This window comes from Nicotiana tabacum, chromosome 16 (genome assembly GCF_000715075.1).
Source record: "Nicotiana tabacum cultivar K326 chromosome 16, ASM71507v2, whole genome shotgun sequence".
In the NCBI taxonomy this organism is placed as follows: Eukaryota; Viridiplantae; Streptophyta; class Magnoliopsida; order Solanales; family Solanaceae; genus Nicotiana; species Nicotiana tabacum.
Genome location: NC_134095.1, coordinates 105,436,829 through 105,452,801, shown reverse-complemented (window position 1 = coordinate 105,452,801; position 15,973 = coordinate 105,436,829).

The following is a 15,973-nucleotide window of genomic DNA, read 5'->3' as shown; positions in this document are numbered from 1 at the left end:
AACGACCCCATATTGATCCCCCTTAAATTGTAGCCGTTGATCATCATTAATCTAACGTCTGAGAACTGATCTCACCTTTTATATAAAAGTGTCTGAACCCCTTGAAACCCTATAGACCCCCCTTCACTTATGTCTCCATCTCTCTAAACCAAACCCTAGCCGCCCTCATATCCCACGCCGGCTCCGCCTCGCTCTGCCGCCCGGAAATCACCTCACGGCGGCGGAGCTTCTCCAAACTCCACCAAATTAACACCCCGTAATCACCTTTCCCTCCCCTTTCCAAATCCTCAAATCTTCATCCAACTGCTCGAATCTTGGATCCAAAATCCAAACCTAAAAACCCTAAATCGCCTAAACAACCCCAAACTCACACCATGGGGCCCTCAACCTTCCCTCACTACTATCTTACCTTTGATTTCCCAAAAATCCCCGCCAAATTCTTCGAATCTTAAATCTAAGATTCACCGAACCTAACATTTTCCCCTCTTTTGATTTTTGGTCAATTTTTGGTTGTTTGAACCTAAAACTTCCATTAGTTGATTGTTCTTGTTGAAAACAGTCGATTAATGTTAGTTCAAATTCATTTAACCAGTTGAAATTTGGTCAAAGCCATAGCTGGTCCAGTTCTAAAATGAGTTTAGGTAATTCCTTTCACTTTCCTGTTTGTTTTTGTTTTTTGTTTTCTTTTTTCTTTTACATGTTCAGTTTCTTATCTAGCCGCATGATTTAGATTTTCTTTTTTCTTTGACTGTTAGTTTGATTACTTGCATCTATTTTATTAGAGTAACTGAAGCATGTTTTCATCATTAGAAATTCGATTTGCTTAGGTTCATGTTTAATTAGGTTTAATGTTTTAGGTTTTGATAAATTATTTGTTCTGTTTTTTCTTTTGTGTTTGTTTCTCTTTTGTGTTTGTTTCAATGTTTAATTAAGTTGATTAGGATAATGTTAGGAGTTAATTGACAGCCTATTTAGCCGATTCCTGATTAGCTTTAAAAAACCTTAGCCTTAGCTTGATTTAATCTGTTTAATTGAAACTAGTTAAGTTTGATTTCTATGTTTTCTTTGCATTAAGCATTCTGGATTTTGATAGTTGTTGTTTGGATACAAGTTAAACGCAATGTTGTTTAGGATTAGTTGGTTAAAACCTGTCAATTAGGATTAAACCTTAGAATTGAAACATAGTCTTTAGTTTAATTTCAGAAATAAAGGGTAAATACCGTAGGGCTACAAATTAAAGTAAGTTTAAGAAAACCTAATCATCTAGATGATTCTAAAAGGTCCTAAAGAGATTTCTAGAATCAAAATAGGGTCAGATTTGTTCAGATTGAAATATCTAGTAATTGAAAGGGTAAAATGGGGTTTTACATAAGGTAAACAATCAGAAGGTTCTAGCAATTTGTAAAGTTGCCCCTTTTTTTTGTAAAAATGCTAAAATTGGGTGAGAAAAAGAACATACAACTGTCAAAGATACTATACCATTCCGATATTTCAAAATTTAGGTTAGAATATTCTCTTTTTGATGCCATCTTTGTATACACTATAAAAAGAAAGCCATTCACTCATTCTAGAAAGGACATTCATCAGAATTTCTGCACCCAAAAAGACTCTGAAAACAAAAAGAAAAATTCCTTGAAACTTTTCTAAAAACTTCAGTTTTCTGGTTAGACTTCTAGGTTGGTTTTCTGATACTCTAATTTTGGAGACATTTGAGCGTTGATTCTGGGTTTTCTGGGTTGATTTCACATTGCTGCGGTTTTCTGAGTTGATTTCACATTGCTCCTACTTGATTTTTTTTGTTGGCTGCTCCTTCTTTAAAGTTTTGATCAACATTCCATCTGTTTACTGTTTGGTTTTTGTTGTTGTAAGGTACTGATCTCACCTCTCCTAATGTACTGCCTGCTTTGGAATAATATAATATCGACCAGTTTGCAGGTTATGTGTAACGAATGAGTGTTCTTTCATATGATATTTGACTGATTTGTTATAAATGTAGTAGATTTTACCGGTTGAACATGGAAATGAACTAGTATGACTCCCTTTTGTTTGGTTTACTGATGCTTGTAACTCCTTCTTTGAAATATGTTTAAGTTTGAAGATTTCTTTTTTAGTCAAGACCTTATACTAAATTTGAACTTTGATTGCTGAAGTGGTCTTTCTTATTTCTTTCTACTTGCTTTGTCATTTAGTTAAGAATACACTAGTAAATGGATTTTCACAAATACTGAAATCTGCACTTTATTTCTACTGTTTTGTATTTGAGTGGCAATAAGGCAAAGAAATCTTAGAGCTGGAATTGAATACTGGCTTGTAAGAAACATCTCTATAGTTGATTTCTTGTAAGTTGAAGCTGGTTCGAAGGATTTTGTAATAGCTGAAAGACTCAAAGTTAAGAAGAATGTTACTCTTTACCTTAAATTTTTCTTTCTTTTCTTTTAAACACATAGATGTATTTTGTCGCATATTGCAAATTTATGGACTGTCAATAGTAAATGGACTGTTAATTTTGAATTCAATTATGTCGGATTACTAGTTAGGTTTATAACAGTATGATTTACTTTGTAGTAAGCATAGCCCCATTATCGCAGAGTTGTTTGAATGTAATACAAGTTAGGCCAGACTTGCAACAAGGCCCAATCTGGGAATCACCTGAGCAAGTCTGGGCCCAGGCGGATGGGCTTGGGCATTAAACCCAATAGTTTGACCCTCAATTATAAGCTTCCCTTGTGAACTCTAATATAAACGCATTTCCTTTAGGTTTTGCAAATCATGTGTAGTGTAATTAATCTTTAAACTTGAATTGTATTTTAATTTTTTAGGTTCTGATCTTCTTATATAAAAGTGAATCGATTTACATTTTTTTTTGACAAATGTGTATATCATGTAAGTTTGGCTAGCTTAAACGTAAAGGTGGGCATGCCCAGCTAATAAACATTTGTGACTGGGCCCGCCTAATGTAAGCCTAATGTGGGCCAGCTTCGGTTAAAACCAGACCTGGCAAGGGCCCATGAGTATCCTTACTTCCAGGCCAAGTTCTGAGCCCAATGCAGCTTCAACTCTAATTGATCCCTAACCAAATAATCAATGTGCTACTGCTGGCCCAATTTCCTTATCAAAAGTGATTAAAGTCTAAACACATCACCCCAAGCATATATACAATTAGCAATCTTTAATAAATTGAGGTGTGCCATCCACAAACGAATCCATGATCTATGGCCCTCATATTAATACCAAAGATAGTGTGAAAAAATATTTGGGACATTCATAACTAGTGTAGAAAACACCTTGAACATTCGTAGTTTGCTTTAGGCGCATTTATAATAAAATTATCATAGCTACTGATACGTTTCCCGTGACGTAGTTATGAAACATAATTTTCAAATCTGGGGGGGTGTATTTATGTGACCCGACCATAACTTCTAATACCTTAATAAATTAAACATGTTATAGATCGTGAGTACGGTTCCCGTGACATGATTCACAATGTGTATCAAACAAACAAGTGTACAACAATCGTAACTTGTTCCAGATTAATTCCATAAAATGATTAAAAAGCGGTTATAAAGCTAAAAATGCACAATAGGTTTAAAACGTGTAGTAAATCAGATAATAGGTCAATTATTAATAGTTAAAGAGACCGTGCTAGAACCACGGAACCCGGGAATGCCTAACACCTTCTCCTAGATTAACAAAATGCCTTACCTAAAGTTTTGGTTTCACAGACTTTTAAAATAAAGTTGATTTCCTCGATTTAGGATTTTAAAATAAACCGGTAACTTGGGAAACCATAAATTATTCCAAGTGGCGATTTCTATAAAATAAATAAATAATCCCATTTTGATTCATGCCACTTTAATTGGAAAAAATCCCTTGTATACCCCTTGGGTGGTAAAAAGGAGGTGTGATAGCTCTGACAACTCTGCTGGGGATAAAAACCCAGAACTTTCGGTTCAAGGTTCAAGAATTCGAGCTTAGAATAAATTTTTTAATTGTCTTTTATTTATTATCTGATTTTTATTACATGTTTGGGCCTAATGTGCTAAATGTCGCTTTTTACCGCTTTGATATTATTTGAACTGTAGATATACTACTGCGAAATCCCTCTCTTCTAATCTTCTGGGAAGTGCACACTGGCATGACTTCTTTTCTATTAGTGTCATACCCTAATTTAGAACGAGGATCGAATCAGTTACAAAGCCGGATGACCTTTCGGTTCCCAGTACGTAGCCCTTCCCCCGGCTCGAGTTGTCCACTCGGGTAAGCCAGGTCTAGAACAATATACCCAGGTTTTAAACTTAGAATAACTTAGCCTCATGTTGGATCCCTAATAGGATCGCTTGTTTGCATCATGTGCATTTAACTTTATGGACTCAACACAGGGGTTGGGTCCAACTAGGACAGGTGTACCCGAAAATCAAAAGACTATCCTGATACATTTTTACATGCTACTTGTACCATTATTTGCTTTGGTTTGTATGTTGACTGGTTTCTAAAATAGGGAGAAAATTAGAAAAAATCAAATTGATGTATGAGACAGATAATTACCCGCCTTTGAAAAATCTGGTGTCAATAATATATCAAAACTTTGCCGAAATTTTGAAAAACAAGGTGGAGAACAAGAAAAATAAAGAAAAAAGGGAAAATTATTTCATGTTTTCTATTGTGTCAAAACTGACTGAACTACGCGGATTTGATTCTCACCGGATGTGGGATACGTAGAAAACCCTCATCGGGTCTAGCCCCATTTTTGAAAAAATAATCCAAAATTTGAAAATGTTGTCTTTGTTGTCGTAAATAAAGTGGGTTATGACGTTTTTGTCTAAATAGCCAAATGCCCCGACGGGGCGCCGGAAGGCCGTTTTGCAAGAATAGCCACCGATGATTTCTCTGCCAATTTTTTTCCACCTAGCAAACACAGCCCTACAATCTTCACTTTTTAAAGTGCTGAAGGGCTGTATTTGCAAAAGTGGCCATATTTATTTGAATTTTGAACTTTGTAAAATGACCCTTTTTTATCAGTTTTAATAAAATTCACTTTGTTTTAAACCAATCACCTTAATCAAAATGTGCATAATGAGCACGAGTCAAAATTTACCAATGAAGGTTATGACCAAGATCCCGTTGGAACTGCACATGTGGTGGGAAGATATGGGCAAGCAAGGACGAGACATGGTCAACCATTACTTGGGGGCGCTCACCGGATTATTAAGTATCAGGCCTAGGGAGGACATAATAAAAGCACTAGTGACATTTTGGACCCAGCTCACAACGTTCTGCATTTCCCGGACTTCGAACTCACACCTACTTTGGAAGAGATAGCGGTCTATGCTGGGATTACCAAGGGACTAAGACATAAATACCTGGTCGCTCCAAGGGCAGTCACCTCTCACAAGTTTCTGGATTTGTTAAAAATAAGCAGGCAGGTCGAGTAGGCAAATTTGGCAAGTGGGTTTTCCACTCTACACTTCATATACTAGTGGTACGGGCATATAAGGGGATTTGAAAACCCAAAAAGCAGAATCTATAGTAAAAGGAACCGACCAAAGTGGGAAGAGCATAAATGCTTTGCTTTCATAGTGGCATTCTTAGGACTTCTGGTGTTTCCTAGGAAGGATGAGAATATTGATTTACGGGTAGCCGGAGTCGTCAATACTTTGATTACCAATGCCAAAAGCACCCTCGCACCTATCATAGTATCAGAAATGTTCCGAGCTCTCACATCTTGCAAAGCTGGGGTAGATTATTTCGAAGGGTGCAATTTGTTACTACAAATGTGGATGATTGAGCATCTATGTCATTGTCCTCGGTACATGAACTACGAGTCGACAGGGAAAAGCTACATAAAGGATTTTAGTACAAGGGTCAATGGGTTCAAGATGCCAGAAGGGGTCGTAGATTGGATATCCTGCCTCCGCTCCATAACTGCAGACCAGATAGAGTGGACGTTGGGTTGGCTTCCTATTAATGAGATTGTGTACATGCCTGCCACTGGTCCTCACTTCCTCCTAATGGGTCTCAGAAGTATCCAACCTTATGCCCCGTACCAGGTTTTGAGACAGCTGGGAAGATTCCAAATAGTCCCAAATAACGTAGACCTTAGCATTCATGCAGTTGAGATCAACTCTGATAGCCAATTTCATGAAGCAGTGGCTCTCCAGATCTGGAGTGAGTGCCAATACTTGACGGCGAACACCCGAGTACATGATTTATCCAAGGGTGAGGTCTCGTTTACTTGGTATAAAAGGAGTGTTGAATTTGGAAGACCAGCTAAGAGGCCCCACTTCCAAGAATTTGTTGAAGAATCACAAGAACAATGGGATTGGCTGCCCAAAAAAATTAATACAGGGCCACCATAAGCAAGTTGGAAGGGCAAATCAGGGATCTTAAATTTGATAGTGGTTTGTAAGCCGATGCAGATGAGGGTGAAAAGAAGAAGTTAGCCCAAGAAAATGAAGTCCTCCGAGCCAGATTCAAAGAATGAAGATAGCTGCTTAGAATCCGGGAAGGAGCCAAACAAATGAAAGACTTATAAACAGTCTTAGGCGAAAGATATGTGAGTATGGGACTGATTTGGAAAAATCCGAAGGTACTCTCGCAAGAGCCCGTGCATAGTTGGCGAAGAACACAAAAGGACAGGCAGAGTTTGTTCAGCAATTAAAAGGAAAATATGATAGAGAGGTCGCAAATCTAAAGAAGAAGATAACTACCTTCGAGAATGAAATGGCTAAATAGACAAAGAACTTCAAGGCAGAGAGGGAACATTGTCATGCATTAATGGCCCGACTGGAAGAGGACATACAACAATTGCGGGAGCAAAGCCATAATGACACCCAAGTTCTGGAAGCTATATCTCAACAAATTGGGTGCCTGCTCCAAGAGAAAGGCATCATTAGAGAAAGGATTAGAGAAATTGCTCACTATATCGTCATGAAATGCCACGAGTGTGATATGACTAGATCCACTTTCTTCGCCGCAATGATGACTTTTGTTCGCCAGATAATGGATGAATTGGATTGTCTCCACGGAGATCTTGCACGTATGCCCGCGATGAGACCGACTGATGTCCCGCGGGCCTCTGGAGTAGTTTTGGATTCACTTATGTATTCCTGATTTTTCTTTTCGAGTCTGTATATCAGTTTCCTTTTAGAGTCTATTTTAGTTTTTCAGTATGATAGAGTCGTTGTAATAGAGGAGAATTAGAAGTTTTTATTTTAATGAAAATTGAAAAACCCAAAATTGTTTATTTCTTTTATTTCGCATTTATCCCTTGAACTACGTGATTATCTGATTCACGCGGCGCCGTGATACGTAGGCAATCCCCATTGGATCCGGTCATGATTTTAGATAACTCAAATAAGAGAGAAAATGACAAAAAGATGACACAAGAAAAAGAGAGAAAACAATGCAAGAGAGAGAGAGAGAGAGTGAAAAGAAAAGAGAGTAAATATTGAAAAGTGCAAAAGAAAAAAAAGATGCAAAGACTTGGGAGTTAAACAAATGCCAGGATGAGACACGCAACCGTTACAAAACATGTAGAAATGAATTTAACTGTCTAGGTGCATTGCATTTCTCAACGTGCAATTCCTTATGTGTTAATTGTCTCAAACTAACTGGTTTGTTGTGTATGCTGTTGAGACCAGGTTCTGTTTTTAAGGTGGTTGGTTTTTTGGTAACCTGGCTTCACACCCCTACTGTACAAGATCTAAAGGAAGTATCGAAATGACGATAGAGAGTCATCTACCAACAATTCCCCCCTCAGAGGACATCCCGTTGTTGGTTATCCCGATGTCAGAGTCAGCAACTACTGAAGAGAATAGGGCACTGCGCCTTCGCATGTTGAAAATGTGGGATGCTTGGTCTAACTGTAGAGAGCCGCCTAGTGCAATACCTGGTTTTCCCGAGCTGATTCCCAGAACAAGCGGAACCTCTAACATCCCTGTAAATTACCCAAACACCCCATTTGGATACCTCACTATGTCAACCATTTCGCCTGAACGCCCTCTGAGGTTCACCCCCAGGCACTAATTTTGGGAGTGGCTTCTAACATATTCACTACACCACCCACCTCGGCCACGGCACAGCCAACATTGCCCCGGCCAAGCTTTGAGCCGTTATCCTTTACTTTCCAAATACCACCATTCCTATCGGATACGTCTCATGTCACCACAAACTCCTACCCTTAAGAACCTCGGTATGCGTTTATCGCCGTACAAGAGAGAACTGCAAAGAATCCCTAGAAAGAAGAGGTTACTCGGAAAATGAAAAGCATAGAACAAAGTTTCAAGAACATACAAGGCCTGAGTGGCCAGAAGAGTGTCTCCTATGCTGACTTGTGCATGTTACCGTATGTTCATCTTCCCATCTGTTTCATAATTCCCAAGTTTGAAAAGTATGACGGACATGGAGACCCCATAGCCCACCTGAAAAGGTACTGCAATCAGTTAAGAGGAGCGGGCAGAAAAGAAGAACTCTTGATGGCTTACTTCGGGGAGACTTTAGCTGGAATCACATCTGAATGGTATATGGATCAAGACATCTCCCATTGGTACATATGGGATGACTTGGCCTGGGACTTTGATAGACAGTTCCATTACAATGTAGACATAGCTCCAGATCAAAACTCTTTATCCAATTTCAAAAATAAGTCCTTAGAGAGTTTCCGAGAGTACGCCATCAAGTGGTGTGAGCAAGCTGCCAGGGGTGAAACCCCCAATGGATGAGACTGAGTTGGTTAGTGTCTTCTTGGAAGACCAAGAAACTGATTACTTCTAGAACATGATGTATGCTATGGGTAAGACATTTGTATAAGCCATAAAGATTGGGGAAATAATAGAGAATGGTTTGAAAACGGGTCGCATCCTAAGCCGGTCGGCTATAAGATCCACCTCTCAAGCAATCCAGAGTAGGTCAAGTGCTGCAGCAAACCGAAAAAAGAATGAAGAAGTGGCAATGATGGCCTCGAGTCTGAGATACCCGCGTCAACCCCGAGGTTACTTTGGTTCCTCTTCAAATACCCCGCAACATTACTACCCTCACCAAGAGGCAACATATGCCATGACTCCTTAGCCTTAAGCAGTAATGAATTCCAAACCATACGCTCGGTCGCAACAACATTATAACCAAAACCAAGCTCCACCTCCCAGAAAAATCCCTCCTCACCAAGCTCTATATAATCCCCATTCACCACAGAATAATTTTTTGTGTAACGCCCATGCCCGTGAATCACCCAGAAAAACCAACTTCACACCCATCGGTGAATCATATTCTAGCCTCTTCCCAAAGTTGGTTCAAATGGGTTTGTTGCAGCCTGTACCTCCAAATAGGTAGAATGTAGAGTCACCTTTCTACCGACCATGTACCCGATGTGCTTATCATTCAGGGGCAGAAGGGCACAACACCAAAGATTGCTGGACCCCTAAGAGAGTGGTCGAGAACTTGATAGAACAAAAGGGGGTAGTGTTGAGGGATGAGGAGGTCCTCAATGTAACCAATAACCCATTACCAGCTCACAATAACGACCCAGTTATCAGGATGATTTGTGAGGACAACAAGTTTGACCCAGCTTTGAAGGCTATCGTTGCTATTACCGATGTTGAAAAGAAGCCCAAAGCGGCAGCAAAATAAACTACGGATGAGAAAAAGAGCAACTCCACTCCTCAAAGCATAGAAAAGGCTATGGAAACCAAGACAAAGGCAATACCTCCTAAAGATGTCGTTCTTTATGTTTCCAGGGCCCCCAGAAAGGAACAATTTGTGTTGAGTCCTCCCAAAAAGTTTGAGCAAAACAAGGTCACGCTTACGTTACCAAAAATGTATGTACCAAAGGGGACTTATGTGGCGCGGGGGCCAATAATTTCACCCAGGTCGACTGAGCCCGTGGTTATCATCCGGGCACCACAAAAGCTTGTGAAGGACTCCATTGCCGTCCCTTGGAACTACAATAATCTTACAAGGGAAAAGAAATTGTGGGGAGGTGAATGAAACAAACCATTTGGAAAGTACCTCAATTTGGAAGAATTGGACAAGACCAAACAGAAGCGTTTTTCGCTAAAAAAGCGAGTCAGTGCTGAAGAGTAGAGGAATTCTTCCGGAAAATGAAAACCTCAGATTACGCTATGATTGATCAACTCAGGAAGTCCTCCTCCCAGGTCTCACTTTTGTCCCTATTGATAAGCTTGAATGAGCATAAGAAAGTGCTGTTGAAGACACTAAATGAAGCATATGTTCCGGCCGAGACCACAGTTGAGCAATTGGAAAGAATGGCGGAGCGATTTTTTGAAGTAAACCAGATCTCCTTCAGTCGAAATGACTTGCCACCAGAGGGGGATGCCCACAACAAAGCTCTTCATTTGACCGTTAAGTGTGAAGGATACTATGTCAAAAGAGTTAAGTTGGATGGCGGATCTAAGGTTGATATATGCCCTCTCTCGACCCTACAGAAAATGGAAATTGGGACAGGAAGAATTAGACCCAACAATGTTTGCGTACGTGCTTTTGATGGCATCAAGAGGGATACGATAGAAGAGAGTGATTTGATCCTAACCATCGGCCCAGTGGATTTTGAAGTAACATTTTAGGTTTTGGACATGGACACCTCCTACAATTTTCTCCTAGGAAGGCCTTGGATCCATGCGGCAGGGGACATACCTTCTACTCTCCACCAAATGGTTAATTTTAAATATGAAGACCAGAAAATTGTGGTCCACGGAGAAGATGAACAATCAATTTACAGGGACCCGTCAGTCCCATATCTGGAGGCTAAGGAAGGTAGCGAGCACATAGTCTACCAAGATTTTGAGATCATGGTCGCAGACTAGTGTGAGGAAGGAACCCCATGTCCTCAACCCTTCTTGTCAAACACGTCAATCATGGTCGCCAATGAAATGATCAAACATGGCTACAAACCCGAGAAAGGGCTCGGGGCATCTTTGCAAGGCATTACAGAGCCTATCATTTTGACTACCAGTGAGAACTTCTTTGGTGTAGGTTTCCAAGATATAGAAGCCAATGTAAAATGGTCTAATAAATTTAAGAAGAATGGGTGGGTTCTGCCTCAGCCGGTTCCTCATCTCGCTAGAACGTTTGTTAAGTCAAGGTATATAAAAGAAGAAGATAAGGCCTTTACGGCCGAAGAAATTGAGGGCATCTGTGGGGCAATGAGGCAAATGTTATATGAGGCTCATATGGTCCAGCCAGGTGAAGGCTCAAGCACTGCAGAGGTGAAGTATATGGGGACAAATGCCAAACTTCAAAATAAGAAGGCTACTCCATTCCTAGTCAGGCGGGAATCCTAGTAGTTTAGTCTTGCCATCTTTGCTGCATTCCGAGTTATTTCAGGGTGTAACTCGAATATTTTTAGTTTATTGTATTTTAAATTTTGATGTGAACCCTTATATCTTCAAATTCAATGAAATGAAATCAATATTTCATCGTCTATGATTCTCTCTCTTTATTCTTTCTGATTTTTGTTATTTTTCTTATCAGTTCTAATAATGCGTTAATAATATGACATGCTTGCGAACTTCATGCCCAGATCCTAACACGCTGTCTAACTGTGAAATAATGAATCAAGAACCAGAATATGATGACGATAAGGCTTTTAGGGAAATAAACCGAGAACTGGAACAATTTAAGAATAAGCCTAAGCCAAACTTAAATGAAACTGAGTCAGTTAATTTGGGTAGTTTGGAAGAGGTCCAGGAAACCATGATAACATTCACGCTGATGAAAGAACGAGAGATATATTAATCCAACTTTTATTCGAATTCAAAGATGTGTCCAACAAAGGTAGAGGAAGTTTAAAATGGATATCAATGACAAGATTAAAGAGAAAGTCACCACACAGTTGAAATCGGGTGTGAGCAGAGTGGTCCGATACACCACATGGTTGGCTAATGTGGTCGCAGTTCCAAAGAAAGATGAAAAAACCTGAGTGTGTGTCGATTATCGGGATTTGAATAAAGCAAGCCCCAAGGACAACTTTCCATTACCAAACATCCACATCCTTGTTGACAACTGTGCCAAACACGAGATTCAATCTTTCATGGATTGTTATGCTGGGTATCATCGGGTTTTGATAGATGAAGAAGACGCGGAAAAGACATCTTTCACCATACCTTGGGGTACTTACTGCTATAGGATCATGTCGTTCGGTTTAAAGAACATCAGGGCAACTTACATGAGAGCTATGACCGCCATTTTTCATGACATGATGCACCAGGAATTTGAGGTGTATGTGGATGATGTGATAATTAAATCCAGAACGCAGGATGACCATGTGCGAGATTTGAGAAATTTCATTGAGCGCTTGCGTAAGTATGACTTGAAGCTAAATCTATCTAAGTGTGCATTTGGAGCACCATATTAGAAACTTTTGGGGTTTGTAGTCAGCCGGAGGGGCATCGAACTAGATCCAACAAAGATAAAGTCTATTCGGAATTTGCCTCCCCTAAGAACCAAGAAAGAGGTTATGAGTCTACTGGGTAGGTTGAATTACATCAGCAGATTCAATTCTCAGTTGACTTCCACGTGTGAGCCTATCTTTAAGTTTTTGAAGAAAGATGCAGCGATTAGATGGACAAATGAGTGTCAGGAAGCTTTTGACAAAATAATAGAATATCTATTGAATCCACCAGTGTTGGGTCCACCCGAGCCGGGAAGGCCTTTGTTTTTGTACTTAACAGTATTGGAGAATTTTTTTGGATGTGTTCTTGGGCGACATAATGTGACCAGGAAGAAAGAACAAGCCATATACTATTTGAGCAAGAAGTTCACTAGTTATGAAGCTAAATACACTTCTTAGAAAGAACTTGTTGTGCCCTAACTTGGGTCGCTCAGAAGCTTAGGCGTTACTTGTTAGCCTACACCACCTATCTCATCACCAAATTAGATCCTTTGAAGTACATATTCCAAAAGACGATACCCACAGGAAGGTTAGAAAAATGGCAAATCCTGATCACCAAGTTTGACATAGTCTATGTCACCTGCACGACAATGAAAGCTCAAGCCTTGGCGTATCACCTAGCTGAAAATCTTGTTGATGATGAATATCAGCCTTTGAGTACTTATTTTCCAGACGAGTAAGTAAATTCCGTTGAGGTAATTCCAGAAGACACCAATACTTGGAAAATGTTCTTTGATGGAGCGGTGAATGCAAAAGGTGTCGGGATTGAGGCAATTTTAATTTCACCCACTAGTCAGCACTATCCGGCCATAGCCCGACTTCGATTTTTCTGCACGAACAACACTGCCGAGTATGAAGCCTGGAATATGGGCATGAACATGGCAATCAACTAGGATGTGGAAGAATTGTTAATCATGGGAGATTCTGACTTGATTATTCGACAAGCTCAAGGTGAATGGGAAACTCAGGATATCAAGCTTCTTCCATACATGCAACATGTGGAAGAAGCTCCAAAAATGTCAAAAACATCATGCATTGCATGTTAGACTTTGTGTTCATATTTTAGGATTAACTATTTAATTAATTGCTTTATTAAAATGAAAATCACAAAAAATATCATTCATTTACATTTTTAGCTTTAAATGCTAGAATAATATTTTTCTCTTCATTAATTTAAGATTAACTAATTTCTATAAATATTATAATAGATAATTAGCTGAATTTTACAAATTATATTAATTTAGGATTTTAATTAAAGAAAAGAAAAAGAAAAAATAAAATAAGAAAAGAAATTGGAAAAAAGGTTTAATTTGAAATTGGGCCAAATCTTATACCCAAATCTGTCCAAACCCAAGCCCAAAACCAAGCTTACCTGGTCCAACTCCTTACGCCCCAAAACGACCCCATATTGACCCCCTTAAATTCTAGCCGTTGATCATCAAGAATCTAACGACTGGGAACTGATCTCTCCTTTTATATAAAAGTGTCCAAACCGCTTGAAGCCCTAGAGACCGCCCCTTCACTTCCGTCTCCATCTCTCTAAACCAAACCCTAGCTGCCCTGATATCCCACGCCGGCTCCGCCTCGTTCTGCCGCCTGAAAATTTCCTCACAGCGACGGAGCTTCTCCAAACTCCACCAAATTAACACCCCGTAATCACCTTTCCCTCCCCTTTCCAAATCCCCAAACCATTTCCCTCAAATCTTCATCCAACTGCTCGAATTTAGGATCCAAAATCCAAACCTAAAAACCTTAAGTCGTCCAAACAACTCCAAACTCACACCATAGGACCCTAAACCTTCCCTTACCACTATCTTACCTTTGATTTCTAAAAAATCCCCTCCAAATTCTTCGAATCTTAAATCTAAGATCCACCGAACCCTAATTTTTCCACTCTTTTGATTTTTGGTTGTTTGAACCCAAAACTTCTATTAGTCGACTGTTCTTGTTGAGAACAGTCGATTAATGTTAGTTCAAGTTCATTTTACCGAGTTGAAGTTTGGTCAAAGCTATAGCTGGTCAGTTTTAAAGCGAGTTTAGGTAATTTCTTTCACTCTCCTGTTTGTTTTTGTTTTTTTCTTTTTTCTTATGCATGTTCAGTTTCTTATCTAGCCGCATGATTTAGGTTTTCTCTTTTCTTTGACTATTAGTTTGATTACTTGCATCTATTTTATTAGAGTAATTGAAGCATGTTTTCATCATCAGAAATTCAATTTGCTTAGGTTCAGGTTTAATTAGGTTTAATGATTTAGGGTTTGATAAATTGTTTGTTCTGTTTTTCCTTTTGTGTTTGTTTCTTTTTTGTGTTTGTTTCAATGTTTAATTAAGTTGATTAGGATAGTGTTAGGATATAATTGACAGCATATTTAGCCGATTCCTGATTAGCTTTAGAAAATCGTAGCCTTAGCTTGATTTAATCTGTTTAATTGAAACTAGTTAAGTTTGATTTCTATGTTTTCTTTGCATTAAGCATTCTGGATTTTGATAGTTGTTGTTTGGTTACAAGTTAAATGCAATGTTATTTAGGATTAGTTGGTTAAAACTTGTCAATTAGGTTTAAACCTTAGAATTAAAACATAGGCTTTAGTTTAATTTCAGAAATAAAGGGTTAATGCCCCAAGACTACAAATTAAAGTAATTTTAAGAAAATATTATCATCTAGCTGATTCTAGAAGGTCCTAAAGAGATTTTTAGAATCAAAATAGGATTAGATTTGTTCATAATTGAAATATCTAGTAATTGAAAGGGTAAAATGGGGTTTTACATAAGGTAAAAAATCAGAAGGTTCTAGCACTTTGTATAGCTGCCCCATTTTTAGTAAAAATACTGAATTTGGGTGAGAAAAAGGAAATACAACTGTCAAAGATGTTGTACTATTCTGACATTTCAGAATTTAGGTTAGAATATTCTCTTTTTGATGCTATCTTTGTATACACTATAAAAAATCCATTCACTCATTCTAGAAAGGACATTCATCAGCATTTCTGCACCCAAAAAGACTCTGAAAACAAAAAGAAAAATTCCTTGAAACTTTTCTGAAAACTTTAATTTTCTGGTTAGACTTCTAGGCTGGTTTTCTGATTCTCTGATTTTGGAGACATTTGAGTGTTGATTCTGGGTTTTTTGGGTTGATTTCACATTGCTGCTACTTGTTTTTTTTGTTGGCTGCTCCTTCTTTAAAGTTTTTACAACATTCCATCTATTTACTATTTGGTTCTTGCTGTTGTAAGGGACTGATATCGCCTCTCCTAATGTACTGGGTGCTTTGGAATAATATAATATCGACCAGTTGCAGGTTATGTGTTATGAATAAGTGTTCTTTCATATGATATTTGACTAATTTGTTATAAATGTAGTAGTTTTTACTGGTTGAACATGAAAATGAACTAGCATGATTCCCTTTTGTTTGGTTTACTAATGCTTTTAACTCCTTCTTTGAAAGATTTTTAAGTTTGAAGATTTTTTAGCCAAGACCTTATACTAAATTTGAACTTTGATTGCTGAAGTGGCCTTTCTTCTTTCTTTCTGCTTGCTTTGTCATTTAGTTAAGAATACACTAGCAAATGGATT